The sequence below is a fragment of the Diabrotica undecimpunctata genome, chromosome 9 (genome assembly GCF_040954645.1).
Source record: "Diabrotica undecimpunctata isolate CICGRU chromosome 9, icDiaUnde3, whole genome shotgun sequence".
Classification (NCBI taxonomy): Eukaryota; Metazoa; Arthropoda; class Insecta; order Coleoptera; family Chrysomelidae; genus Diabrotica; species Diabrotica undecimpunctata.
In genome coordinates this window covers 45,963,640-45,980,849 of record NC_092811.1, presented here as the reverse complement: position 1 = coordinate 45,980,849, position 17,210 = coordinate 45,963,640, and positions in this window count along the sequence as shown.

Here is a 17,210-nt window from a genome sequence, read left to right as displayed (position 1 = left end):
TTGTTAAAATGATAGATTATCCATACTATATTATTGTATTATCGGTGTGAATTTATTTTACTTATTTATTTTATCTGCTATATACACGGACATTATATAAACGGACAAGATACTACTGATTGTAGCTGCGTCATATTAACGCTCATGTAGCCACTACAAGACCAAAACGCGGCGATATGCGCGCTGTAAACTGTCGCTCGTGGAGCCATGATTTTACTTCTTTACTGTCGCCGTAATTTTACTTCTACTGCTAGCGACAATCTGTCGCTCGTGGAACCATAGCCTAAGTCGCAACTTTTGAATAGAGCAATACTTACAGATGTAAAAATGGCAGATAAATTTTTTAAAACATTATGCGTTTTGCATAATACAATAATTGTTAGAGAAGGTATGGAACACAATCTGCATGATGTTCAATTTACAAATGAAGTTCAAAATTTTCAAGCCAGACATTTTGCTGCAGGCAGACCGGCTGAGCGAGCCAAAATTGTACGAGAACAATTTAAAACATATTTTGTACAATAAACAATAATATATATATATATATATATATATATATATATATATATATATATATATATATATATATATATAAGAATAAGAAAAAAGAAGTACTTGTGACTCGTTTGGAACAAATATATAACTGTTTTGGATGGGTTGGAGTCAATAAAAGGGCTATTGGTTAACTATTTTTTTATTCTCGAGCTTTCAGTTGTGTTTACAATTATTATCAAGAGCTAAAAAAGACAAAATACTTACAAGGTTGAACTAAAAAGAAAAAACAATTTTTGTTAACTTACCAAATATATAATTATTATATATATAAAATATATACCAAATAATTTTTACTTACTAAACTAATTTTTATTTGGTAAGTTAACAAAAATTGTTTTTTCTTTTTAGTTCAACCTTGTAAGTATTTTGTCTTTTTTAGCTCTTGATAATAATTGTAAACACAATTGAAAGCTCGAGAATAAAAAAATAGTTAACCAATAGCCCTTTTATTGACTCCAACCCATCCAAAACAGTTATATATATATATATATATATATATATATATATATATATATATATATATATATATACAGGATATTAGTGACTGTCGATATAAATCACTTCCACTGCCACTTAGAATTTTGGCAAAAGAAAAAAACCATATCTTGCATTAATAAAAAGTCTGACATTAATAACTTAAGCAATATTTATTGTTATTTACTGGAAAAATATCAAAAATAAAATAAATATAAATGTCTAAATATTCTTGTATGCATAACATTAAGACAGATTAAAAATCAAAACTACCGAAATATGGGCCTCTTGCTTCTTGAAAAAAATAAATACAATATTAAGAACAACTAATTACACTTTGATCACATTGTTTTTTCTTTCTGTTCTCTATGTATTAGAGTTAAAACATACCATCAAAATATGTCATGAAATAAACTAAGTTTTACTATCCTGACCAAAATTTTTAGAATGTATTGTCCACTATTATATTTTAAATTTGTGTTTTTAGTGTTGAGTGTCAAAGTTTATTTTAAATAAGCTTAACGACTAGTCAGTTGCACTGACGAATTGTGATATTTTGTAAATATTTACACATTTTTTTTATTTACATTACAGTGTCTTGAAAAAGGAATAAAACCATTAACAAAGCTCGACTAAAAGTCAAAAGAGTGTTTCTGTAACATCTCGGCAAACCTTCTGACTGCAGCCCTAATAAACTTGTGGTTTTGTTTATATCGACAGTCACTAATATCCTGTATTTCATGTATTTACATAATGGGGTTTTTTGAAAACATCCGAAGAGGATATGGTTCTGCTAGCGTAGATTTCCTAAAACAATGGGCCAAGTTCAACATCAAGCTTGCATCACTCAAGAACTGAAGGATTTTCCTTCTGAAATGTAGACGAAATCTTTGTTTTCCTGTACACATAGAGAATTTAAAGCTTATCATCAATAACTTGTTACATCATAAAGGAGGTAAATTAGGTAGTAAAATTCAAAACTTTAATTCAAATTTAAAAACAAAAATCTTAAACTTAGCAATTTCAGTAACAATAAGTGATATTACTTAAATAGAAAAAAATTTATATCAATTAAAAAATATATTAGAGCTGCATTTACCTGCTCCTTTAATACAAGAATTCTATAGAAGACAAAAAATTAAATATAATAAATTATTTTTCCAAATTAGAAATAACAACATCAAAAAATTTAACAAAATAAAAGTAGATCAATTTTCAAAAATAACATTCCAAGAAAAATGGTTCAAAAATCTAAATGACATCACTTTTCCTTACAATGTCAAAAAACTTTTGTTTTGGGTCCAAAATTTTGCCTATTTCCTAGTGCTAAAGATTTCAAAATGTCTTCTCTTCTCTCAGATATCGAGTTCCTTATTTCTGCTCTGAAACCCCAAGAGAAGGATATTGTGAGATCTCAAAGCACTAATGTTATCACTAAATTTCTACATAAAACAAGTAAAGAAGGACATTTTTTGAACACAATATACAATGAGTGCAAACAATTTTTAAAATCACATCCAGAAATTTACATTGTTAGGAGTGACAAGGGAAATGTACAGTGGCAATGTATAAGAATGATTACATTGAAAAAAGTAATAGTTTACTGAATGACAAAAAAAGTTACATCAAACTTGTCCGGTGTGCACCCTCCAACAAAAAGCAAACAAGCTGGTTTCGGAGTTAGCTTCTTCCAAATCCATAACAACAGAGGTTGCAAAATCCATGAAAATTTACAATGCAGTTGCACCCAGGTTTTATACACTGCCTAAAGTTCACAAACCCACTATTTCAATGAGGTCTATTGTCTCTTTCATTGATGCTCCTAATAGTAAACTTGCTAAACACCTTACAGATACTCTCACAATTTTCTACAACAAATCCAATGAATTCTATATTAGATATTCTTTCACATTTAGTAACTTCATTAACAATGTTAAAGTTCCGAATAATTATATATTGATTAGTTTAGATGTTGTGTCACTGTTTACAAACTTACCACTAGATGCTATTCTGAACAGCATCAAAAATAACTGGAACAACATCTCTCCGCATACCAAGATCAGTTTACATGATTTCATAAGAATTTTAACATTTATATTTGACTCTAACATCTTTTTGTTCAATGGTGTTTTTTATAAACAAATATTTGGCACCCCAATGGGCAGTAAAATATCCCCAATACTATGTAACTTTGTTTTGGATGAACTTATAACAACGTGTAACGAAAATATACCTTTTATTAAACGATATGTAGATGATTTGATTTTATCGGTCCCTGAAAACAAAGTAACTGATGTCTTAAACACATTTAACTCCCAATGTGAAAACCTAAACTTTATGGTTGACAGAGAGGCAGATGGTATAATTCCTTTTTTAGACATGCTTATCCATCGTGGCAGTGATGGCATGCTAAGAACAAAGTGGTATCGTAAACCTTGTTTTAGTAACCGTTTCATAAATTTTTATTCTCAACAGCCATTCAAGATGAAAACAAATTTGGTTTTGGCCTTAAAAACTAGGGTTACTAACTTATCACACATCGATTTCAGGGACAAGGGACTAAAAAAGTTGAAATCTATACTACTAGAGAACTCCTACGCCAAGGGCCTTTTAAATAAACTCATTTTCGGTTGTCCTTTTCACTCGCAATTTTCCAACAAACAAAATTTTCATAATAACAATGAGATCCGACAAGTGACATTGACAAACAACACTTCAATGATACCATCTAAAATAACTTATGATTCCTTACCCTACATTCCAGTTCTGACACCTAAACTAATGAACATTTTCAAAAATGTTAATGGCTTGAAAATTGCAACTAAGAATGTGAAAACGGTATCGAAGTTATACAAAAAAGACAAAAGATCCTTTCACAATACAGGAGTCATCGAATGTTGTTTATTCTATATTGTGTGCAAATTGCAACAACGTCTACATCGGAGAATCCTCTCGTAATTTCCACAATAGGGTGATCTCACATCGCAGTGACATAAAAACCAACAAAATAAATGCATGTGCACTCAAAGAACATGCAATAACTCGGAAACATATTTTCTTGGAAATGTGTTGCATAAAATCCAGTACATCTTGCATTAATGAAAAGTCTGACATAGATAAATTGAGCAACATTTATTGTTATTTACCGGAAAATTATCAAAAATAAAATAAATATAAATGTCTAAATATTCTTGTATGCATAACTGGTTGCATACAATTAAGACAGGTTAATTAAAAATCAAAACTACCCAAATTGCTACCCTCTTGCTTATTGAAAAACATAAATACAATATTAAGAACAAATAATTACACTTTAATCACATTGTTTTTTCTTTCTGTTCTCAATGTATTAGAGTTAAAACATACCATCAAAATATGTCATGAAATAAACTAAGTTTTACTATCCTGACCAAAATTTTTAGAATGTATTGTCCACTATTATATTTTAAATTTGTGTTTTTAAGGTTGAGTGTCAAAGTTTATTTTAAATCATCTCAACGACTAGTAAGTTGCACTGACGAATTTTGATATTTTGTAAATATTTACACATTTTTTTTATATACATTACAGTGTCTTGAAAAAGAAATAAAAACATTCTGAAAAATTCGACAAAAAGTTAAAATAGTGTTTCCCTAACATCTCGGCCAACCTTTTGACTGCAGCCTGACATACTTTACTTTTACTTTTACTATTACTTTACATATATTACACTTTACTATTTGTGTATAATTTAATCACAAAATAAAAATATTGACAATTCAAATATTGTCAAATATCAGAATCGTCAATATGACCAAACGCAACATGTCATACACATTCTTGTACCTCGTGTGGCCTGACTTTAAGGGGTGGTCTGAAAAATGTATTATATTTTTACAAAATTTTGGAATACATTTAATTCGTAAAACAATTTTAACATTTGTTTTTAATACATATTTCAGTTCTTTACAAATAGTTTCTTATAATTTTTTATGTAAAATAATTAGGGAAGCAGGAATTCAACAATTTAGAATTTCCTATGGCCCGTTTGATGATTCACCATATATATATATATATATATATATATATATATATATATATATATATATATATATATATATATATATATATATATATATATATATATATATATATATATATTGATATGATATAGGAGAAAGAAAAATAGTGATTAGAAATTGATTTAAAGTTACACATTAGATAATATTAGATATTTAGTTATTTTAATAAGTTATATACTAGAGAATTTTATAAAAATATATTTATGTGAGGGCATTTTTAAGAAATTAGCATATAATAATTGTAAAAAGTTGTATTTTAGTAATTATAATGTGGTAGATATATTTAAGTGAGCCATGTGACTAGACAACCAACTATACATACTCTCCAAGTGACATTGTAGGAAATAATTGGGAATATAAAGTGGGGTTATAATAATAATGTTAGTTTAAAATGTTTAATTTATATATATTTAATGATTTAAATGTTTATTCTGATCTGAAAAGCCTAAATGTCAACAAAATTATCAATAGAACATTAACGAATTCTCCAGAATGCAGAATTTGACCTTTGTTTATGTTGGAACATTCTGGAATAATGATTATGTCGGTGGATCGAACAGATACTTTTTTCGAGAACATCCATATAGAAGAAATAGAACTAAATCGAACATGATCTCTTACCAGATGGTTCTGGAACATCCAAAAAGATATAAATACCCGTGATTTGGATTCAAGAGGGCAGTTTTTAGTTTTAGTAAGTCAGTCAGAAAGTTTAAGTCAAGCAGTCAGAAAGTTTAGTAAGAAATATGAAAGTTAGTTGGAGTCAGTGAATCAGTTACAAATAGTCCAATTGTTTAATATAGTGAGTTAAATGAAGATTAAAAATTATGCATATATTTTAATGCACATTTATAATTATACACAAATAATTATTGAAGATTAAAAAAGTATATTAGAAGAATATTGGATGGATATTGGAAGAAATTAAAATTATATTATGATTGGAGATTAGTATAAATCAACTTATAATAATTGGATATTGGTATATTGAAAATAAGAATAAATATAAATGCTGTTTTGCTGGTTTGCTTGGTGGTTTATAAATGCTGGTGAAGAAAAATATATCTTAAATTGGTAGAAGCTGATAATTGGAAAAAGTAATTTCACAAAAACAAGGATAACCGAAGTACGAAGACATTCAGTGGTGATTAGAATCTATATAGTGGAAAACAGTTCATTTAGGCATTCAGTGAAAGAAAGGTACAAAATTTTGTTAATATAATTTAGTTAGTGTCATAACAATTTCAATTTTGAAGATAGTTTGTTTAAATTTTACATTGTCTATAGAATTTAATTAGTTTTATAAGAATATCAATTTAAAGATAGTTTATTTTAAATTTACATTGGCTAGGTTAGATATATATGTGTATTTCATAGTAGTTATAATAAAGATAATTTAAAAAAGTACTTACAAACTAATTCTTTGAGAACCGCGATAAAAACCCTATATTATTAAAAAATACTCATTGCTCATCATTCAAACAAACAACACATCATAACAATATATATATATATATATATATATATATATATATATATATATATATATATATATATATATATATATATATATACAACGCAAAAGTCTAGGGATATTTTTATAAATAGACGTATTTTGTTTATCTGTAATCAACTTAAAAAAAAAGAAATCGATGACTAAAGTGCAAAACCTCGTAAGTCAAAATTTTCCAGTTTTGGGATTAATTTACCAATAATTTTTATATATTGCTATCTATTAAACTACAAATCCTCATAAGTCTATTTCAACATTAAGACCTCTAGTGACATCTATCAAAAACTAGTAAAAACTCTTTAGCAAAAAGTGTAAAGCAGAAACCTATTAAGTAGGACTTACGAGTTTTTTATATTTACATTTGCTCGAATATTTTATGTAGTAATACAATGTTGTGAGGTTTTACCGGAATGCGGCAAGTGTTTTTTTAGGTTTTGTGTTTCACTCTTGTGAATAAACGCAGTTTTGATGTTTTGTTTTGAAGAATATGTCTTGTAGTCGTGGAAAAACAATTTTGAGTTTAGTGTTGCAAGCTGATACAGATGGGTAAGTGATTTTTTGCCTTTTTCTTATATTTTTATTATTATTTATCGTTTGAGGTTAAGTCTGCTTTCTTTCTCACTGAAAAAGTAGGGCATGGTGTAAATTACAATAAAGCAAATAATGATTGTTTATAAAATACTTTTATGCAAACGTGAATTATAAAAGTTAACGTTATGCCATTGAATTATAAAATAGATTATGAAAATATTGGTTATGAATTTTATAGTGATTGTTATGACTATTGAAATGTAAAATTCCACTAAATTAGGTATACTTATCTTAAAATCTTGACAAATGTTTCAAGAACTCAGGTTCTTATCAATATTTAAATTAATTATTAATGAATTCAACTATGTACTATCAATCTTCTGATGATTGAGTTCTTAAAATAATTGTTAAATTTTTAAGATAGGTATTCTTAATTTAGTTTAATTTCATATTTTAATAATTTATTGGTTATGAATTTGATGTTTTTTACAGTACAATACAGAGTAGCAGCTCAGATGAACCTCAAGAAGTTAATAGCGTGGTCGAGGAACCACCATCAGCGGTATCAAATAACGTAAACATAACCACTGATATGCCAAATTTTCAAGATGAAAATTCCGATAGCGAACCTTTCCAAGATAGTGGATCGGAATATATGGCATCAACCCAGTCCAATGAATCAGATGAAGAAACACATAACCAGTCGCTAAATGAATTACTAAATGAGACAGAAACAGTAACATCGCCCATAATGAGAAAAAGATCAGGGAAATCTGACGTCAATTATTTAAACTGGGAACGAAATAAAAATAAACTGAAAAGAATGAAGGGAGAATCATACCAATCCTGTCAACTAGATAAAGATGACAACAAGTATAAAAAAATTGAACGAGACGAGCGAAAGATGGGACCTCCATGTCAATGTAAGAATTCGCAAAGATCTCTAAAATTTTTTTGCAATATTTTTGAAGACGACGACAGAAAAAATATTTTCAATATGTTTTGGAAAAATTTGGACTGGAATCAGAAGAAAATTTATGTTACCAGCCTTGTAGGTAAAGAACCGGTGAAGTATCATCGAACAGGTATTTATAAAAATTTGTTTCCGTAAATCACATTTTACAAACCTTCATTGCATTTCAGTTACTCCAGAAAAGCAACGAAGTACTTCGTATATTTTTTTCCTTAAGAAATCTAATTCTCGAAAACGGGTATGCAAGAAAATGTTTCTGCAAACATTAGGTATAGGCGAATGGAGTGTGCAAAATTGGATTAGTCAAGGAGAACAAAACATTGCAGTTCAAACTACAAAGAGTTCAAGAAAAGGCAAGATATCCGAAGATAAAGCCTTCCTAATCCAGTTTTTAGAGAAAATTCCAAAAATGGAGAGCCACTACTGTAGGAAAGACACTAATAAATTGTATTTAGATACACAGTGGACCAGCGTTAATGAACTATACAAATTTTATACCAATGAGTGTGTGGCTGCAAAGATAGCCAAACTGAATAATAGAACTTTTCGTCAGGAGCTCGATAAGCAACGTATAGCCTTATTTAAGCCAAAGTAAGTTAAGCATACAGAACAATAGAAAACGTTTTTTTTTTTGTTACAAGAATTTTTATTTTTTAGGAAAGATCAGTGCGACACTTGCACTGGGTATTCTGTCGGCAAAATAAATGATGAACAGTTTCAGCAGCATTTGGAGAAAAAAAATTTAGCTCGTGCTGAAAAGGAAAAACTAAAAGAAGAGGCTAGTAAGGACAACAGTAAACTTGTTTTGACTATGGATGCACAGGCAATATTAACAGCACCAAGATTACAAGTATCAGCTGCATATTATAAAATGAAGCTAAATGTTCACAACTATAGCTTCTATAATTTATCCACTGGCAAAGGCCATTGCTATGTATGGCATGAGGGTTCAGGTGGGGTTGAAGCAAACGAGTTCACTTCCATTATCATAGATTATATCAAAAGAAATTTATCTCCTGCTACTAAATCCGTTGTTTGCTTCAGCGACGGATGCTGCTACCAAACTCGAAATGTTACGCTTTCGAATGCTCTTTCTTACTTATCAAGAACATCAGGTGTAGAAATATTTCAATATTATCTAGAAAAGGGTCATACTCAAATGGAGTGTGACTCGATTCACGCGTGTATTGAGCGTAAACTTAGAAATCGTGTCGTGTATGTACCGGGATGCTATGTTGACATTTGTAGGTCTGCTAAGGCAAAAGATCCTTATGAAGTTGACTACTTAAATTATTCCTTTTGTAAAGATTACTCGGTAATCAAAACATTTTATTCAATTCGTCCTGGCAATACTAAGGGAGATCCTAAAGTAACTGATCTTAGAGCACTGGCATACCGTTGTGATGGTGCGATTGAGTATAAATTATTATACCATGACCATTGGACACCATTACCAAGGCGTACAAGAGCAATTCAAGATAATTTGGATATACCCCAATTGCATAACGCTCCTCTAAAAATTAAGACTGATAAATTTAAACATCTTCAAGAATTAAAAAACTATATTCCAGAAGATTTTAGGCTATTCTACGACAACTTATCTCACTAACTCAAACTTTTTTTTATTTTTTTTTTGTATTTCTGTCGAATAAAGTTTTTAGTTGTGTTCGTATTGTTTCATTAATATTTTTTAATCATCTAATTAAACAAAATATTGTATTAAAATTCTTAACCAGATAATACTTTTCATGTCAAAACATCGCAAGTTGAAAAATGATTTAAAAAAAATACAAAACCTCGTAAGTCGATTTTTTTTTGAAAAATCAAATCCAATTTAATGTACTTGCATACCATTAAAAAGAGGTGTAATTATAATTTTTTATATCGCTAACACCAAAACGGGAACGCCTTATTAAAAAAAGTAATCAGTTTTTTGTCTCTCCTGTAAAATTTATAAAATTCGACTTAATAGGTTTTACACTTTAGCCATCGAAATACAAGATTTGTAGTTTAAATTGTTGTTTAATGTCAAAAACCATAAATTGCAAAAAACAGAAAATTGGAGCAAAAAAAAAAATATATTGCAAATCACCCATCTTTCACATACCACCATAAAATGTCAAAAATACGAAATATAAACTTAAAATAAAGTATGGCCACCACGTTGGTTTATCACAGCTCTACATCTACTGTTCATGCTCCGAATCACATTGTTATTGTCTGCTTGAAGTAGTTGTGTCCATTGTTCTCTCAGAAGCTCTTTTAATTGAAATTCATTGTAGATATTGCCCATATGTGGAGTAATTCTTCGTTGGAGCATGTCCCATACATGCTCAATGGGATTCAAGTCCGGTGATTGTGCTGGCCACGGCAATACACCAATACCCTCGTTATCCAACCAGTTTGTTACAATATGCGCAACAAGTGGCCGAGCGTTATCATGCATAAAGTAAAAATTTTCTCCAACAGCAGCAGCAAACGGGCGCACAACAGGTTCAAGAATAGTGTCCAAATATTGTTGACTTGTGAGAAAGCCACGTGGGAAAATGAGGTCAGTTCTTCCGTCAATCATGATTCCGCGCCATACCATTAATGTACTAACTCTGTATGTATACACTTCTTGAAGATGTAATAATCGTTCTGCATTTCCGAGTCACCTCCATACTCTTGTCCGACGAGAATCTGGATAAAATCCATATCTACACTCGCCACTAAACAAAACTGGCCCAGTCATGGTCAGTCCAATTCTGAAACTCTTGAAATCAGGTTAATCTTGCAGCGCGATTGCCTCTAGATAGAGGTGGACATATCAGTAGTCGCCGACTACGAAGATTGGCTTCATGGAAACGATTCCTGACAGTACTGCTGCTAATTGTTACATTATGTGCAAGATGTAATTCATTAACCAACTCGGTTCCTGTGATTTTTGGCTGCCTTCTGGCATTTAAAATTAAATATCGGTCTTGAGCAACGGTTGTAGAGCGACCACGTCCTGGATGTTGCTCGGCTGGATTCCCAGTGTCTCTAAACCGACGTCACAAACGACTTACGACGCTTTGGGAGACACCCAGCTGGTCAGTAACTTGAGTTTGTCGCATACCAGCTTGAAGGAGGCTCACGGCTCTATTCATCTCGTCCAACGTTAAATGTTGTCGTTGCATGGTAAAAAGACAATATCTTTAACTCACCTATTAAGCAAGAATGGTATAAAGTGACTAAAATTAAAAACAAACAAAACATAAAAATGTAGATTTTTTTGTCCCTTATAAAAAACATTCTAAAACACGTATTGCTATCAGTTTTACAATTTTTTGTTGATAAGAAGAGAGATCAACAATCATAGTACAAGCAAATTTATATGGTCTTGAAATTTCTGTCATTGGTATTGTCAAATTATTAAAATATCCTTAGACTTTTGCGTTGTGTATAATATATATATATATATATATATATATATATATATATATATATATATATATATATATATATATATATATATATATATATATGTATATATCGCACATCAGCATTAAAAGTGTAGCAACTCAAAAATGTGCATTGTAAGTCTGAATGATCACACAGCAAAGTTTTGCTGAATGATCACACGTTCGCCGTCATTATAAAACCGCGTCATTTTTAGTTACGCTCCGACTTTCGTGCGTAGTGTACGGTTTCATTCACAGTGTGGCATTTTGAGTTGCAACGGTTTTGGTAAGTAAACTTGATAAAACTACAATAATTATTTAGATTTAATACAATTTAGTTGGTGTATTCAGATATTTTTACAGTAGCATTTTGAATTGTAGCAGCTTTAATGCTTAAATTTTAATTTGTTAAGTTAATTTTTGCTACAGTTTTAATGAACGTTTTTTTAATTTAGGGCTAAATCGGTTTTAATGGTGAATTCGTTTTGTAACGGTAATTTAGTTAGTTCTTGATATTTGGGATTTTGAATATTTTATATTAACTATAAGAGATTTATTTTTATTTGATAGATTTTGGAATAGAAAATTGGCATTTCAAATTAATAAAAAGATATTTTTGAGTTGCTTCACTTTTGACGGCTTAGTTTATTTATCGCTATCGTTTCAGTATTATGCCGAGCCGTGGCCGTTTATTTGTTGACATGGCTTTACAAAAGCACGAAAATAAGAACATTAATAAAGATTCTTCCAACATTTGAGGGGCTCGGTAGTAAACAATGGTAAGGGACAAATTTTTATTTTTCCCGAAATATTATGTAAAAGATGGCAACGGACATGGCAACGCAGAAAACTTGACTTATTTTATCCCCTGAATAACAGATGGCACAAGATTAATTTCTTAAAATTTGGTAAGAAATACGCATGAAAATAATGTTATGTGTCTATGATGGCGGAAGACAAAGCAAGTTGTTCAAATCAAAATGGCTTTTTTGATGTTATAAGTGACATTTCTAAGAGCTACGATGATTATGACTCAGATAAAGATCCTGAATTTTAAATATTTAGTGAAGCTAGCTCGATTAACTTTCTACAAAGAAGGTAATTTATTGATATTTTTAGAATAATTGTTTGCAAGTAAAAAATGGTAAAGGATGTACTTAACATTGTTTACATCCACATTCACTTTGCATAAAAACTTAACATTTTTTACTTGCAAATATGAAAATGAATGAATCGGCAGCTCTATAATACTTAATACGATTTTTATTTATGTTTTAGAAAACTTTTGAAAGAACATGGACTTCAAGAAATTTCTTCTCACACATACCCAGAGTCCAGTACTGAAGAAGGGGAGGAAGAAAAAGAAAATGGAGGAAAATTAAATAAACACAGTAAACAAGAAGAAGAAGATTCTGTTTCAGAAACAAAATCTAGAAAAAGGAAGCGCAATTTTAGTAAGCAATTAAAAACGAAAGAGCTTAGAAATCGCGGAAAAGAATATAAACAATACAGAGGTAAGGGAAATATTGTTTTATCAAAAACACAAGGTCCCCCGTGTAGTTGCCCCAATAAATGCTATGAGTTATTTGCATCTTATGAAGAGCTGCAGACAATTTTTGTTAATTTCTGGGGCATGAACAGTTTTGATACACAAAATGCTTACTTACAAGGTTGTATGAGATCTAAAAATGTGACTAGGAAGAAAACTAAAGCACTAATGTCAAAAAGATCTCAAACTATTGAATATAAATTAAAATCACAAGGAAAAGATGTTAAGGTATGCAAAATGGCTTTCCTAAGTATCCATGGCTTACAGAAAAATCGAGGTCGAGTTGAAAATCTAGTAAAACAATTAAAAATTGGATCAAATACTCCAAAATCAGATCTAAGAGGTCGACATTCAAACCATCCTAAAAAATATTCCAATTCTGATATAGATTTTCTGAAATCTTTTATCAAAATCTTACCTAAGTACAAAAGCCATTACACCCGTGCTGACAGCTCTAAACAATATATGAGTATGGAATATTCTATTCAGACTTGTTATGAGAAATATGTAGGAGAATGCATTTTGAAAAAGAAAACTCCAGTTTCTGCAGATAAATTCAGAAGAATATTTACTGAAGAATATAATATAAGTTTCAAAACTCCAAAAATGGATACATGTCAAGCGCGCGATAAGTTTTCAGTGGCTTTAGAAAATGCTAAGTTACACAATGATGAAACTGGAGTTAAAAAAATTAAAACTGAACAAGAATTACATCATAGAAAAGCTGAAGCAGGTCAACAGGCAGTCAGAGTCGCAGTAGAGGAAGCAAACTTAAACCCAGATGTGCATGCAATAAGTTTTGATCTACAGCAAACCCTTCCCACACCAAAGCTTAACACTGGTCCCATGTTCTATAAGAGAAAACTGTGGTGCTATAATTTAAGCATACATTCCCTTGGAGATGGTCAGGGTCACTTTTTTATGTGGGATGAATCTACTGCTAAAAGAGGGTCGGACGAAATCGCTAGCTGTCTCAAAATGTACTTTGAGAAAAATAATATTCGTGGCAGAAAACTAATAGCTATTTCAGACAATTGCTGCGGACAAAATAAAAACTGGACTATCATTGGTCTTTGGCTTTGTCTTTTACAAAATGACTATTTTAAAGAAATAGTTCATATATTTCCTCAGGTAGGACATACAATGTTGCCAAGCGACAGAGACTTTTCTGTAGTAGAAAATTATGTCAAGAAAAACTGTGAAATGGTCTATTCGCCCAATCACTGGGAAGACATTTTGAAGAAGTGTCAGAAAAAAAACCTTTTCTAGTAACTAGGGTCCAGCAAGAGGATATATACGATTTTTCAGTACTGAAAAGCTATTTTAATCAACCGGTAGGTATTTTACAAAGTAGTGTGAAATTATGCCTATCTTCAGAAGTTCCAAAAAATATACAATATTCAGCACCATACAGCGGATTATTTAATTCCATGTCCTTGAACAAAAGAGGAAGACCAACAGCTGCAGAAGAAAAATTTCCTACACTTACTCAAAAATATAATCATCCCCTTAGTATTCATCCAGAAAAACTGAAAGATGTAAAATCATTCTTGGAATGGATTCCAGCTGTTTATCACGAATGGTATATAAATTTAAAATAAACCCCTAGTACGTACCAAATTATGTTAAGTCAACACCACTTAACATGTTACGTTAAACTTTTTCGAATATTTTAGGTAAATAATGTTAAGTTGTAGTACATATTTTTATATTTTTCTCAATAAACACATTGTAAAAAAATACTTGGTATTTCATATTTTGCCTACTGATTAACAACATAATTAACTAATTTGAACATGATTCATAGTCTTATATTTTTTTATAAAAAATATAAGAATATTTTTTTCAAAATTCTTCACTTCAAAAACACTTCAAATCTCAAATCTTCTGTATTGTCCCTTATCATTTTTTACTGCCGGACCCCTCATTTCATCAGTTCAAAATATTCCTTTGCATGATACCACAAATTCTTTAGAATTAATTTTAAAGGAATCTAATGAATATAGTCAACACGATAAGTCTTCTTTTATGCCTGGAAATGACAATTTACTACCCGAGAATAGCATATCTTTAAATTAAACTCCAACAATTTTCAACGAAAACACCTATAATGATTTATGTCTACCAAGTACTTCTAATATTGTTAATATGGATCAGAGAGAAAATGATTACATATCTCCCATTCGAAGTAACGAAAGCGATATAGATGATTCCGATGCCGATCCAAATTTTGATGTCTATCCAGAAAATTATTCTCCAATAGATTAATTCCTACAACTAATAATTCTTCATCCAGCAGCAGCAGTTCTTCGACTAGTTCTGATAGCTCCGACAGTGCATCTGAGTCTGCAGTTTCGAATATTGGAGATAATCGAGAAAAGAAAGGAAAAAATAGAGTCCGAAAACCGAATTGGAAGATGAATGTAACAAAACAGTTACGAAACTCAGGTAAGGCATTCATTTATATGTCTAAGTCAAAAAAGGAAATTTCAGGAAGAATGGTTCGTGAAGGGTGTGGTGAAAAATGTCGTTTCAGATGTAATAATAATATTAATATAGAAGATAGGCAACGCATTTTTAATAACTATTGGGAAATGGTTGATCTTCAACGTCAAAAAGATTATATTTTACGACACATAGATGAAATCAAACCTAAGTACGGATATTCTAGCACCCAAAATTTAAGAGCACTGAATGGGGCATATTTTTTGAAGTGAATGGTATTCGTATACGGTTTTGGAAAAAATTTTTTAAAGCTACACTTGATTTGAACGACAGGCCAATTGATACAGCGCTTACTAAGAAAACTAATTCTGGAATTGTTCAAGGGGAACTTAGAGGCAAACATAACAATCACCCCACTGTTGGCTCTGATATTATAAATAGTGTTATAGAATTGCTAAATGATATTCCGAGAATTGGTGTCACATTATTTAAGAGCCCAGACATCACGTGAATTCATACAGTCTGACACATCATTATCAGATTTGTATAGAGACTATAAATTTACTCGTGAAAAAGATAACTTTCCCTTTCCTTCAAAAACAACTTTTAATAGTATCTTTTACATTTTCACACAGAATTTAACATATCTTTTTATATTCCTAAAGGTAAGTACAGACCGGCCAAGAATCGCCCTGATACATCTTGTCAACACTGTTGCCAACATTTATCCCATCAACTCGCAACAAGTTGATAGATACACGGCAACAAAGCGGCGATGTTGTGCGGCAAGACCATAGATAAGAGGGTTAGGTAGAATGCACTCTCTATAGACTAAACTGGTCACGAATTCTGGCGCCATCTACATTTTTGGAAGCCAACTAATCCCCATAAATTGAAAGAACTCTGCAACGTTATGACGATTGCCGCGAAATTCAAATCTGTTTAGCGCCCTCTGGGATCTTGAAAGCTAACTAATAATTGGAAGATTTTCGCTAGGCATACCAAATTCCATATGTGCAATCTTTTAAATTTTAGTTTTTGCAATAAAAATATTTTTATTGCAAAAACAAAAAAATTAATAACATGCACATATCAAATTTAGCATGAGAAGCGACGATATTAATAAAATGAGAAGTATATATGGATAAAGTAAGAACAATAATAAAACCAACAAATGACAGTAATAATCATTATTTATTACAATAAATCTAACATAAATCTCGAGTATATTAAATTGTTTTGACAACACAAATTCTTCATCACATAGGAGTATTACACTAGAATAGAAATATGCTTTATTATCCTTGAAAATAGTAAAAGTTTATAAACAAATCTTAAAATCAGTGGAAAAACAAAACAATAACAAATATAATCTAAAAAATTTAATAAATTGTCAATATAAATTATAAAAATTAGTAAAACAAAAACAATATATTGCAAAATTTAAATAAATTGTTAATAATCAATCTTAAGAACTAATAAATTTAATAAGTTGCTACATATGATACCCAAATAGAGGTAAAAATACTACTTTTATGTTAGGGTATTATAATTTCTTAGTTACTGATTAAGAAATTCTTCTACTGAATAATATTATGGTCTTTCAGATAGATAGGATTTTGAAATTTTTCGTAACGTAGGGAAAGATGTTGCAGAGGGAGATGATTGTATAATTTGTTTGCAT